Here is a 14,175-nt window from a genome sequence, read left to right on the forward strand (position 1 = left end):
TCCAGTGGAGCTTCTGGCATGCAGTAGGAGCTCATTAAATATTTACTGAATGAATGAACAGAGTGTGGGTGTGGCCTTCAGGAGTGTCCACAAACTTGCCTAGACAAGACCCTCCAGCCCTAACTCAAACTGTCCCTGCCCCCTCCCCAGCCACCCTCACCAGATTCATAGCTCACCTGTCCCCCATGCCCGCTTAGTGTTGCCTCCCTTCTGCTCACCATCCTTTATCTCTGGAAGGCCCTTCCTTTCATCTCTGCCTGATGTAACATGCCTCTTTCAAGACTCAGCTCAAAATTCACCCATCTGCCAGGCTCCAGTTGTGGAGCTCTGGCACCCTGGAGTGCTGCATCTGGGGCGGTGCCTGCAACGTGCCATGTGTTCAATAAGAGGTGGCATCAGTGCTGGGAGGAAGGAAGTTGTGAAAGACCCTTAGCAGCAGCCTCTTCACTCCACCTTTATTTTTTCACGTGCGGAGCTCCAGTCTGGTTTATTGCTAACAACAGCAACATAACTTTTGTCTTCCCAGGAAAGTCCTGCCAAGCTCTTCCCAGACTGGCTTTCCTCATACTTTACTTTCTGACACTCCCAACAGCACTAACAGCCATCTTGCATGTCCCTGCCTTGCACACTGACACACCTCCCTGATCAGCCAGAACGACTCCTCGACTTGGATTCGAATGATTTTTTTTTTTTTACCATATCCAAGACCAGCATTCCCCAAAGTGTGTCCTGATGACATTGATCCTAGGAGTGGGTCTTTGGGGGATTTAGGTTTCTGCCTGGAGCATGTTCAATATATTAAATGTTCTGTGAAATCCTGCAGTAAAAACACCTGTTTAATATCACTAAGCCCTCACATAGATCTTCCACGACTGAACTGGTTTCCCCTCACAGAATACCTATTAGTGCCCTGAAAAATTATAATTCTGCAAAGTAGAATCATATAATATTTTCCTGATGACACAGAATATTGTAAAAAAATAAGTCAAGGAATGAGCTTCTGAAAGCATCATGATGCAGGCAGATACAGAGATGGGGAAACAGCAGCATGAAAACGCTGGTTAACTGTCACTTCTGTGTGTGCTCCACACGCAATGAAGAATTCCCTTGATCCTTCCAGAGCTCCTATGAGGAAAGTGCTGTTATCACCAGGCACATTATACATGTGGGAAAGCAAGACACAAACCCCAGAGTCTGTCTTCAGAGGGCGTCTGCTTTTGGTCACTGCACATTTATGATGTATGCCACATGACCCTCTAACTCAGTTTTGTTGTTTGATTTTTGTTGTTGTTTTTTGGTCCCAGGGATTGAACTCAAGGGCACTTAACCAGTGAACTACATCTCCATCCCTTTGTATTTTGAGCTGGGGTTCTCACTGAGTTTCTTAGAGCTTCACTAAGTGGCTGAGGCTGACTTTGAACTTCCCATCCTCCTGCTTCAGCCTCCCGAGCTGCTGGAATTATAGGCATGCACCACTGTGCCTGGAAAGTAGAACTCATTGTGCAACTGCTGTGCATCAAGCACTTTAGGAACATCATCTCCTCTAAGGTTCTCAGTAACCTTATGATGCAGGAATTGCATAATCATTTCAAATCACCTTAGTCGTGAGCGGTTTATCTCCCTGTTGTCTATTCATAGTAGTGCTCAGAAATGGCGTGTGGACCCATTAGCACACATCTGACCACTTGTTAAGTGCATGGCTAATCCTTTGCAGCAGTTCCTTCAAGAGGCTGCAGAAAAAAGTCCTTCCTGGGGACTGCTCATAGCACCCAAGCAGCTTCTGAGTTTGGGGAGAGAGAAGGCGTTTTGCCAAGGGGGCAACACCCATCAATTCCTCTTTTTAACAAGCCCATGACACCAGGAATAAAGGGCTAAAAGGGTCTAGCAGCCAATACAGGTGAGAGTCCTTGATTATCAAGACTCCTCAAGAGAGAGGGTGGGGCTTAATGGTAGAAGCCTTGTTGTGCTCTAAGAAAGGAACCCAGAAACCTCAGAGTTGGATTTTTCTGGAAGATGCACTAGGCATCCTCCTCTCCCAAAGGACACAAATAGGCATGTACTGAACAGATAGAGCAGGGACAAAAGGAGTACCCCTTTCCCTTCTTTCAGAAGGATAATGGTGGCAGAGGCCAGGCTGAGTGCTGTGGTTTGGGTTCAGTTTCTGTCCCACAAGGTCATGTGCTTGGTCCTCTGTGAGGTACTGAGAGTTGGAGGAGCCTTTAAGAAGTGTGGTCGAGTGGGAGGTGATTAGGCCACGGGGGTCCCACCTTGGGAGAATGAATACCCTTCTCCTGCATGTGGGTAGGTGAGTTCCTGGATTGGATTAGCTCTGCACGTGGCAGTTGTTATAAAGGGGACCTGGCACTGCCCCTCAGACTCTCTTCCACAGATCACTCACTTGCTGCTCTCCTACACTCTGCCGCCGTGGGGTGCCATCCCCCGTGCCTGAATGTGAACTTTGAGCCTCCAAAACCGTGAGTCCAAACTGACCTCTTTGTTTTATAAAGTGTCATTCTCAGTTATAACAACATGAAGTGGACTGAGAGACTATCTCGGAGTCACTCTGGGTCTGTGTCTTCAGCACTGAGGCTCCTGAAGGATGGTGATATCTATGTGGCCAGTCCACAACCAGAGAAGCTGTGGTGGGGCAGGGGTTGGCATGGCTCAGATGAGCCCTTGAAGGGGTAGCAGATCCAGGCTGCCTGGCTGGCCGGGCATCATCCTAGGTGTCTCTCCTGGCTGATATGCCTCCATTAAAGTCAGCTGGCTCTATCTCAGTGGAGAAATAAAGTTGATTGAGATTTCCTGGTAAATAACCCAACTAGGAAGATAGAGGCGAGAGTGAGACCTGGAAAACTCTACTACTTTCACCACATGTTGCTAGATGTCTGTCTCCATGGAGCTTATGATGTCTGGGAGAGTCCCTGAAGGAAAGCTGTGGGGATGGAGCTTCCTTTGGGGACAGACCTGGGCCTGCAGATGCATCTGTGTGAAATCAAGCTCAGTCCAGAGCAGCCTTGGTAGGTTTGAAAATGCCCGTGGCACAGTGAGGAAAAGCTTGGGTGGTGTATGAAGCCAGTCAAGCTGCTCTGAGTGGTGCTTATGTACTCTTTTTGAGCATTGTTTTTATTTATTTTTTGCTGTACAATTCACATATTATGAATGATTCATAGAGTGGTTTTAAAGAGCAAATGAAGCATATGGTATGGACTCCATAAACTAAAGTGCTGTAAAGTATTAAGTTGATATAATTATGAGCTCACTTTTGCCTAAATCGGATCACCTAGCTTAAACTCCTGGAACTCTGGACTCTGGTGGAAAAACTTGGTTTCAACATTCATTCAAATGTGACTGTAAAAGCTGCCTGCCTTTCAATAACCCAGTACATAGTAGTGTTTATTAGGTGGCTGGACTATTGGTGGGATTCCAAAAGAGTCTGATTGGAGCTATCACTAATACAGAGTTGTAATGTGCACAATGGTCCCTAGGAAGCTGGAGACAGTTTCACAGGGTTAGAACCACCTTAGTGACAGACAAACCCCCAAACACACCAGCTTTTTGAAATAAAGGAAATTGAGAGGAGGCAATCCCAGAGCTTCAAACTGGAAATCTTTTTTTTTTTTTTTTTTTTTTGTACCAGGGACTGAACCCAGGGGCACTCAACCACTGAGCTATATCCCCAGTCATTTTTTTTTATGTTTTTTTTTGAGACAGTCTTGCTGAGTTGCTTAGGGTCTCACTAAGTTGTTGAGGCTGGCTTTGAAATTGCATTCCTCCTGCCTCAGCCTCCTGAATCACTGGGGTTTTAGGTGTGAGCCACTGCACCTGGCTCAAACTGGATATCTAAATGGTTCCAATACCCACAAGAATGATTGTGCCTTGCAACTCCCTCTGGAGGGCCATCTTTAAAGCATACTCATCATCATAGATTCATGTGTTGATTGAGACCATATTATGGCAGATGACAGTCAAGTGTCTTGGAAGAAACTGAACTTTATTTCCCATTTATCAGTGATGCTATATGGACTCACTCAATTCTGCTTGAATTCTCAGCTTCCCATTGAAACAGTGGTGCCTAGTTTGAGCCTGATATGATCTTTTTGCTACTGTCCTCCTGAGGGAGAAGGAAAGGTGTGGATGTGTTCTTGCTCAGGAATAGAGCCCTGGTGACAGCCATCTGGGCTGCCAGGCCGGGCCTATAACAATTAGCTTATATGAAAGGAAAACTAACAGACCTCTAGCTTCTCTTTGAATTTTTAAGCTGGAATTTTTTTGGGGGGCGGGTGGGTGGAGGTGGGGGTGGAGGTGCTGGGCCACTGAGCCACATCCCCAGCCCTATTTTGTATTTTATTTAGAGACAGGGTCTCACTAAGTTGCTTAGCACCTCACTTTTGCTGAGGCTGGCTTTGAACTTTCGATCTTCCTGCCTCAGCCTCCTGAGCTACTGGGATGACAGGCTTGGCTAGTCTTGTTTTTATACTGCTTTCTCTTATTTCTTTTCAAATGAAACTTTCATACAGCAGATAACATTCTATTTGAAAGCTGATTTAAAAGTGCAAAGGTTCCTCCTCTCACGCTCTGCTCCAGTAGGTTGAAGTGTTTAAGGTTCAATGTCAGTCCAAAGTCAGGCCTTCCCTGAAGCTTCCGGACTGGTGAGACATCTCTAGGTCTTCCTGGAAAGGGAGTGGGGTTTATGCCCCGCTGAAGTCATGCTACCACCCCCTGGAAGGGGAATTCTTGGGAATGGTCACTGTTGGGAAGAAGGCCTCTTCAACCTCAAGTGTACTTAACCCCATCTCCCTCTACAGCTTTGTCTCTTTGCTTTTTTGGCACCATAAAGCCTGGGTGCCCTGGCAAATGAGTTGTATTCCTCTTGGCTCCATGCCAGTCCCTGGAGGAGGCAGCACAGGTGACTCACTGTCTGAGCCCAGTTCTCCCAATGTGAGGCTGGGCTTGTTTCTCTAGGACATCTCAGGCACTGCCCTGAACTTGCTCCTACTACTTTTTAGATTGGGGACCGTCTCTTCCTATTCCCAGCACTTAGCACTACACCTGGCATGTGGGAGGCACTCAGAAAATAAGTGTGGAACCAACTGAACAAATGATTTGATTTACATGGGTGTATGTGCATCACGTCAAGCTTCTCCAGAAAAACAGAAGCAATGAGATTCAATAAATAGATAGGTTTTATTGTATTTATTGGGTCACCTAATTGCAAATCTAAAATCTATAGGGAGGCAGGCAGTCAGGACATTCAGGCAGGAGCTGATGCTGTGGTCTTGAGTCAGAATTTCTTTGTCGCTGGGAAAACTGTTTTTGCTTAAAAGGCCTTTAACTGATTGAATGAGGGCCACCTGCATTATCAAGGGTAATCTTAATTTAAAGTCAAATGATTGTAACTGCTGCTAACATTTACAAAGTGCCTTCAAAGAAATACCTAGGTGCTTTTGATGAAATAACTGGATACTACAGCCTACTCAAGTTGACATGAAACTAGCCATCACATCCTGGTCAAATTATGTTCATAGAAACAGCCACCACAACCAGCACCACAAAACAAAAACAAAACAAAACAAAAAACCCCACGACAAACAGATACAATGCAACAAAGGTGCAGTGGAACAGAGCTGGCCCCTTTCAGCTAGGTGCTGGCTGCACTCAAACTCAAACGCTTACTACACCCCCTGCCCTCAGGGAGATGACCCTCTGGCCAGAGACATGGTCCAATCTGGCAGATGGTGTAACGAATAACATGATCAAGATGTGCATGAAATTTGCTGACTGCTATTTAGAGCTGGGTGTCCTCAAAGTGGTCAGAATGACCTTGGTAACCTGAGAGGGGCCTGAGATCAGCCAGACTAATATTGTAACCTTAGCCTGTCTTTGGAGAGAGTTTTAAATACTTTAGATAAATGGACTGTGAAATAACCCAAAGGTCTTTATGCCAGCAAATGTCAAAACACCCCAGGCAGTCCTGGTATTTAGGGGAGGACCTGTAAGGCAGGCATTCTCCTCATTGCCCATGGCTTCTGAATGCCAATCACCCCCCTGCCCCCCCCTGCCTCTCCCCTGTTCCCCCCTTCCCCACCGTCTGTCCAGCTTTTGCAATAAAGTTGTGTGGATCAATTCCCCCAAGAAACTGATGCCCAGGAGGGCAGGTGGAGGACTCCACACTGTCTGTTGCCTTACCTATCATAAACAAGGCCCCAGGCTTAGCCCCCCAGCACTTCTATTTCTGGAAGGGCACCCCTGCACTCTGTTTCCCTTCCCAGAAGGTGGGAGCAGACTGCAGGCATCTGCTCACTTCAATGGTACTGACACTTTTTACAATGCTCATGCTTTTCCGTGTCCAGTCCTGCAGCATCTGGTTGGATTGGAGATTGGGCTCGGTATAGTTAGTTGCAGATGCCTTGCTAACACCACGTGGTGTTGTGAATTGATCTCTGGTTGCCTGCATACAAACATCAAGGTCATACGAATAGATGCCACTGTCCCTGCAATTCCTCTGCCAGGTCATGCAGTCAGATCCTATGACAAGACTCCTAAACTGGGGTTGGAGTCTGATATTAAATCTGCTGCTCAATCTTGGGGAAGCAGACAAGATACAGAGAGTAAAGGTTCTTGTGGGTAAAGAAAAGCAGCGAGGATGTTGAGGTGTCATGTTTAGAGTCAATATCTGCCTGGTCAGAAAAGTATCCAAACACTGCAACCTGCAGACTTGGAAGAGTCTGGAAGCCCACCCCCACCCCCGCCATGCCTCAAACCTTCCACAGGACCTCAGGAGTGTGGGATGGATAGGGGGCCAGAGAAACCTGCATTTTTTACTTTATAAGCTTATATGTTACTTAACTTTGATCCAATGAGTCTCTATTACTTGTGCATTTAAAAAAATTAAAAATAAGCCCGGTACTGTGGCTCACACCTATAATCCTCATGACTCAGGAGGCTGAGGCAGGAGGATTGCAAGTTCCTGGCCAGCCTCAGCAACTTGGCGAGGCCCTAACCAACTTAAGGAGACCTTGTCTCAAACTTTTCAAAAATAAAAAGGGCTGGGATGTAGCTCAGTATAATATAATACATACATATATACACAATATAAATGCATACATATTAAAAGCAAAGTTGCTTTTTAGGATAATCAATCACTTTACCCTGTAACAATAGCTCATGAGGTTCAGCTGACATGACAGGTGAATCCCCTCCACCCAGGGAACATAGACCTTGTGATGGCAGATTATAGGTGACCTTGATCTTATGTTTCTTGCTTGGAGTTTTAAAGTGCTCCCTGTCCAGGGCAATGCATTCAGAGATCTCTGTGCTAGGAAGTCCTATGGCCGTGCCTAAACCCGATGGTGGCCTGGCCGGTGGTGATGTCCATGTGGAGAGTTTACTTGCCAACCCAGACCAGGCTGAGGACTGACACATAGTTTAATTATCATGCAGAGCTGCAGCTGGCGGCGGCTGGAATGAGTTGGCATCTGCTTTTGCAGAGTGCAATTTCTGCAAATAATTAACCACCAGAACTCTTGATTCTCTCTAATTAATGAAGAGGAAGGCTAGAATCTTCAAAGTCCACAAATGTCATGCTGCCATTGTGTCAGGATTGATCTCCTTTGTTCTAGACCGAAGAGCGTGCCTCTCCTGCCTCCCCTAATTCTTTATAAATTGAATTTTTCTATTACTAGTTGTGACAGCTAAGGAACATGACTTCAGAAATTCACCCGCAGTTCATGCCAGTATTAGAAGCCTGAAGAATAATAATTTTTAAAAAGAACCATAATGGAACAAGCTTTCTGTCTCTGACCCAGAATTAATCATAGTGAAGAGACACCTACTGAAAAGAGGGCTGTTAATTAGCTCTAATGGATCTTGCTAGGTGGAGTCTGAATTACTGGGAAGTCTGCAACCAGGGGAGGAGGAGACTTCCTTTTCTCTCTCCAACTCTGTGATGCTGGAATGGAACCTAATGGGACTTTGCTTCCAGGGGACAGGGAGTCGTGACAGGGCCGTGGCAGAGCTCCGTTCATTGGAGGATGCTGGTGCATGAGTTTCCCAGCATAACAATCCTGAACTTGTAGGGAAAAGTGCAGTGATTTTCTTTTTTTTTCAGTACAAATGGCCTGTCTCTGTGATCTCATCTGAGCATGTAATGAAACCCACTGCCCAGAAAGCAAGTGGAATCCTGTTAAACCCTAGGTCAGATCAGGTCCCTCTGTACCAAGCTTCTCTAAAAGAATGCAAACTTTATAGCTGAGTCTGTGAGGTCCGATCTGTCTGCCCACTGTTTCCTCTAAAGTCTCCTTTCCCCTACTACCCTCAACTCCTTTCCAGACCCAACATTCATGCTTCCTTATGTTCCAGGTGTGTTTCCACCTCAGGGCCTTTGCACAGGCTATGCTCTCTGTCTGTAGTACCATTTTCCAGATACCTGTTTGGCTCACTTTTTCCCTTCAAGATGTTGCTGAAATGTTAGCTTCTTAATGACCCACCATGTAAAATAGAACCCTCTCCCCATTCCTCTTACATTTTTGTGTGATTACTTCCTTGCATACCACATAATTTCCTTGTTTTTTTAAATCTTGGTCTTCTCCACTTCCCACTAGAGTATAAGCTCCATAAGAACCAGGATTCTTGTCTGTTTTATTGGCTGATATATTCCCAGCATCTAGATGGTGCCAGCTCAATAAATATTTGTAGAGCAAATGAATCCGTTAGCACACTTGGAGTGTTTGCTGGTATGTGTGAAGCCTGCACGTGCCCATCCAACACGGCTGCTCAAACATCTTAGGAAGGCCGAGGCGCGAGCTGTTCCTTTCGCTTTCTCAAGTGTCTGGAGGAAGTGCTGCTGGTTCTGTTGGCTGCCAAATGTTAATAATTAAAGCAAACAGTGTATCAGAGCTAAATATTACTTGGGCTGTCTCTCTCCCAATGGCTTCTGGTGGGAAGAAACTAGTATGAGATGGGTCAAGAATGAGGCCATGGCTGGGTGTGGTGGCGCTGGGGATGTGCCTGGGTGGTTAAATGCCCCTGGGTTTGATATCTGGCACCAAAGGAAAAACAAAAACAAAAAAAAAAAAAAAGGAGGACATTATAGAAAGATTTTGCATTTTAGGTTGTTTTGTTTTGTTTTGCTTGTTCCTCAGGGTGCATGTTCTTCCTCTCTAAGTTCCTAAGTTTTCAGAGAATGGAAGGTTTTGAGAGAGCATGTAGCAGAAATCATGGTGGTATTTTGGTGGGGGCAGGTCCTTGGAGTGAGTCAATAATGACCTACTGAAAAGAAGCATTCATGGGCACCTAGGGAGAAGTAAATACAGGTGAGGATACAGGGCCAGGCCCATGGTAGGAGCCTCAGGCAAGGAGTTGCAGGAAAGCCTGAGACCTCTGCTATTTCCATGGGTTGTTTCTAATCAACGAGGCCACAGATTTCTCTTCTAGTCTTTCCATTGAGGAATGTCTACTGAGTCTTTCTTGTATCCATAACTGATGGGGTTTAGGAAGATCTAGCAGAGATTGCAGTGTAGACAGATCAGAGCTTTGGGAAGTGGATAGATCCAACATTCCACGCTCTATTTTATTCATACCTCATATCAATCCAGTCCTTAGCTCAGAGGGCTTGGCCAAAGGGGGAAGCGCTTAAGTTAGGGAGCCCTGGTGTGAGTCACTGCACACAGGCTCCAGCAGGCTTCTGTAGCTGCTGCTGAGGGAGTTTGGTCATTTATCTCCCTCCATCAAGGCTTCTGCTGTGGTTTGCATATGGTTTGCCCCAGGGAAACCCCATGTGGAATGTAATTGCCAACATAATGGTATGGCAAGGTGGTGTGTTAGGTCACGGGATTCTACCCTCATGGAAGCATTTGTGTAGATCCTGAGCAAGGGGGTCATGATTATGAGTGTTGGTTGTTGTAAAGTGGGTCAGCTCCTCCGTTCCCTTCTTCTCCTGCACTTGTGCTAGCTTCCTGCACTTTCTGCCTTTCTGACACGCATGGAACCGCATGGTGCTCTTGCCAGAAGCCAAGCAGATGCTGATAACATGCTCTTGGACTTCTAGAATCATGTACCCAAAACTCCTCTTTCCTTTATAAGTTACCCAGTTTCAGGTATTCTATGATAGCAAACAGAAAATGGACTAAGTTTCTAACTTGGCCTTAATACTATACAAAGTTATTTTATAGTTGCTCTTCTGAATAACTGCTTCTTTATTTTAGAGAAAAAGGAGAGGCCCAGAGAGGGCAAGGTACTTGTCTAAAGTTGCACTGTTATTAAAAATGTAAGCCTGGGACCTGTAGTCTCCTTGAAAATCCAGTTTTTGTCCACACTGCCCTTCAGGTCAGAATAATATCCACCCTGTTTTCCTCTGGGACCTACAAATAAACTATTCTTATGAATGAAAAAAAAAGGGATTTTTATCATCCCATAGTCAATTATTACTGAAGTTGCCTCTCCAACTTAGAGGATGCTCAGAGGTCAGAGATGAGAACATGGGCTGTCTCGAGGGGTAAAAAGTATGAGTGATTGTGTTTTTCACATATTCTAAATTCAAATTCCAAGACTGACATTTAAAGCATCTCTCCAAAGCCAAGTTCGGCATAGTGCTCTGGTTCTAAATAGCAAAATTGACCTTCCCTCCTGGACTCACACTCTAAATTATTCTGAAGATTCTTCCTCCACACCGCTCCCGACAACCCACCTGAAGCCGTCTCCAGGACACTCTTGCTGATTTACAACCGCAATCTTGCTAAAAGGGAATGGAAAAAAGCCAGGCTGAGTTTCTGCTAGACAGAATTACTGGCATGAAATACCAACATCGCTCCGACCTGGCTACGACTGACTGGCTGGCCGCGTGGCTGCAACCCCATCCCCACCCCATTTCACTGAAATAGGTCATTTATTGGAAAACCGAGGAAGCCTTGTTTCCCAATTCTGGTCCCCCAAAGAACCAAGGAGGAAGGCTGTGACGGTGCTATGTGGCGTGAACTTGCATGTGGCTCCTGACAGCCAGCCTTGGACTAGGAAGCCTCTGCTTGTTGGGTTTCCATGTCAGTGGTTTGTCTTTGATGATGTCTGTGACTGCTGTGTGCGGAGCCCTTCTGCTTCCTGCCTTTCCAGAAGGAATAAAGACGACGAGGCAGAATGCAAGCCGTGAGCTCCAGCTGTCACTGGTTAAGATGCAACGATTAGCTGCGAATTAGCCATTTGGCTGAGGCAAAATATTATCTAAATGAAGGCGATCTCCTTCCCTTGTATTTATTCTCTCTCAGAACCTTGATCCAAGCTATCCCTGCATCAATGAAATATTTATTGATACCCTCCCCATTTTGCCCAAAATGCAGAGCTCAGTAAGATGTAAAAACCTTATAAGTTATTCAAGTTGAGGAAAAAAGGTATTTGTTCATCACAAGTAGAAAACTCGGATGACCTTGGGGGCTCAGTGGGTAATGTGAATGGGTGAATGAAACTCTCTTATCATAGCATCTTAAGGTATATTTTTCCCCCTACAAAGACACATCTTTCTTAAGCCAGGGGTAGTGGCATATGCCTATAATCCAAGTGATTGAGAGGCTGAGGCAGGAGGATTGCAAGTTTGAGGCCAGCCTCAGCAACTTAGTGAAACCCTAAGCAACTTGGTGAGACCCTATCTCAAAAAAATAAAAAGGGCTCAGTGGTAAAGCACCCCTGGGTTCAATCCCTAGTATTTAAAACAAAACAAAACCCATCTTCCTTGTATATTTAACATACAGGAATATTCTTTCTTCAAGAATCAGAGCTTGCTGACCTATCTTTAGTTTTCGTATTTTTTTATAGAAAGTAGAGTATCTTCAATTTGTCCATACAATAGGGTGAGTGCATGGACAGATGGCAACCCGCACATGGTTTTAGTGTGAAGAGACAATTGGAAGGGAACAAGGAGTTGATGGGACTGTCTAGCTGGAGCACTCGTGGGCTACTGGATGGGAGCAGCTGCTTATTGTGTGCACCACTGCTTTGTGGCCAAGTGAGGACAGGGGCCCAGTGACACACTATCTTCACAATCTTCTGAAGCATGAACCTTCCCAGACAAGTCATGGGCCACCTTGCCATTTCTTTCCTTTAGATTTATTTACATTTTTCTTGTACTTCCGCTTCCCTCAAGTGGATGGGATACCATTTGTGTGCTGTTTGCAAGTGGCTACTTACTAGATCATCAGAGGACAGAGGACACCCTCCCTGTGGGCTGGTCAATCTTGGGCAGAATGTAATGCATGCATGCCTGAGTATTGATTTTTTTTAAAAAACAGAGATTGAACCCATGGGTGCTTAACCACTGAGCCATATCCCCAGCCCTTTTCAATATTATTGAGAGACAAGGTCTTGCTGAGATGCTTAGGCCCCGCTAAATTGCTGAGGCTGGCTTTGAACTTGCGACCCCCCTGCTTCAGCCTCCTGAGCCACAGGGATTACAGACATGCTTCACTGCACCCGACTCTGAGTATTGATTATTAAGGAAAGAAGAGGGATTTTCCCAAGTGACATGCAGGCTTCATAAAGATAACCTTGAAAAGGTCTCTAAGGTAGATTGCAAAATGGCCACATATTCCTGCCATTCCTTCATTCTGAACTTGACTCTGTGACTTGGTTCAACCTCTAGCAAACATGATACACGTAGAGACTTGAAAAGCACTTGCACACTGAGGCTCACACACTCCTGCTGCACTAGACCCATGGGATTACCATGAAAATAAGCTCAAATCAACCCATTAGGTGGCCACCCAGAGGAGAATACACTTCAGATAGCCTGTTAACCCCAGACATGTGAGTGACACTTGGTCTAGACCAATCATGTGGCCCAAAGGTGACCTCCAGAGGAACCACTCAACAGAACACAGTACAAATTGCCAACCCTCACACTCACAAACTAGGAGATATCATTGTTTGAAATCACACGAAAACTACAACATGCTACCCTGTCAATCCAACTGAAGATCAGATTCTGCCCACTGCTATCCGTGTGCCCCATGCTGAGCAAGTGCTGACCACACAGCAGTGGAGACCACAGACACCCTGCATAAGGATACTGTCCCAGTTTCCTCTTCCTACACACCTGTTTGCCTCTGATTAAAAGGACTGGGAATCACTAAACAGGAAATTCAAGGTAGGAACTGTGCTGGTTATTGATTTCCAAGTCAGATTCTTCAGGTTGAACCTATACCCAATTGGGGAATTGGCATAAGTAGAGTACAAATATTAAAGGAGAAGAGACAGCCTGAAGGCATACTGTGTACGAGCCAGGCATTGGTGTCCATCTCAATTTTAGTAGCCCCTTTGTTTCCTAAGTCTTCCAGAATTGGGTGGTCTGCGTAGGCAGCAAGTTCCAACTCTTCTTGCTCTTGCCTCCTTCTCTGATCTGATTCCCTTGTCCTCAAGACTTTTGCACCCCACCTTTCGGCAAACAAATCAGGTTCCTGAAGTGAATGGGGCCTTAGATTACGACCCAGTCTGGAACCTGGTGAGTCAATTTCTTTTTAGTGAAAGGCAGAGAGGTCAAAGTGGGAAGTGTATTCACATGATGTTTTCTTGGATGCTACTGCCTGATTTGAGATTTAGGTTTTGATTAATACAACAAAATTTAATTATTACTTTAGATACGGTTCTAGATGTCATGAACACAAAAAATTAGCCTAAAGAGCATCAAAATGGAGAGACTAACCGAATGGATGTGGGGAGTCAGGGAACACTCCATCAATAAGTCATGTGCAAAATGAGACTTGAAGAAAAGTGGAACATCACTAGGCAGATGTGGAGACATGGAAGAGCACAATGGGGTTGAAAGTCAGTAATACTCGGTCTGGTCAAAGCATGGGGTATATTTACATAATGAGGGATGCCTCCTGAATATGGGTCTCGGTGCTATGGTCTAAACATGCCCTCCAAAAGTCATGTGTTGAACTTCCTCTTAGTAGTCTACCAAATATCAGTACTAAGAGTTGGTACCTTTAGGGTGGATTAATGCAATCCTTGTGGGAGTCAGGTCACTGTCGCGGGAGCGTGTGACTTATAAAAGGATGTGGTTGGTCCCCCTTTTGCCTCTCTCTCACACTTTCTTGCTTTTCTGTCATGGGATAACCTAGCAAGGAAACCCTGATCAGATTCTAGACCCTTGATCTTGAACTTCTAAGCCTCCACAACTGGAAGCCTATA

The 14,175-nt window shown here is 45.4% G+C and overlaps 1 protein-coding gene and 1 long non-coding RNA gene across 5 annotated transcripts in view; one reads left to right on the forward strand and one right to left on the reverse strand.

Moving 5' to 3' along the window:
• Itgb6 (integrin subunit beta 6) overlaps window positions 1-14,175 on the reverse strand; it is a 119,760-nt gene that overhangs the window by 102,852 nt on the left and 2,733 nt on the right. The gene's annotated exons all lie outside the window — the stretch shown is intronic.
• The window catches only part of LOC113185840 (uncharacterized), a 91,344-nt gene continuing 90,165 nt past the window's right edge, over window positions 12,997-14,175 (forward strand). Inside the window, exon 1 of the long non-coding RNA XR_003301173.2 lies at window positions 12,997-13,129. This is a non-coding gene — a long non-coding RNA (uncharacterized LOC113185840). The remainder of the gene's footprint in view (window positions 13,130-14,175) is intronic.

The sequence above is a fragment of the Urocitellus parryii genome, chromosome 1 (genome assembly GCF_045843805.1).
Source record: "Urocitellus parryii isolate mUroPar1 chromosome 1, mUroPar1.hap1, whole genome shotgun sequence".
NCBI classification, from domain to species: domain Eukaryota; kingdom Metazoa; phylum Chordata; class Mammalia; order Rodentia; family Sciuridae; genus Urocitellus; species Urocitellus parryii.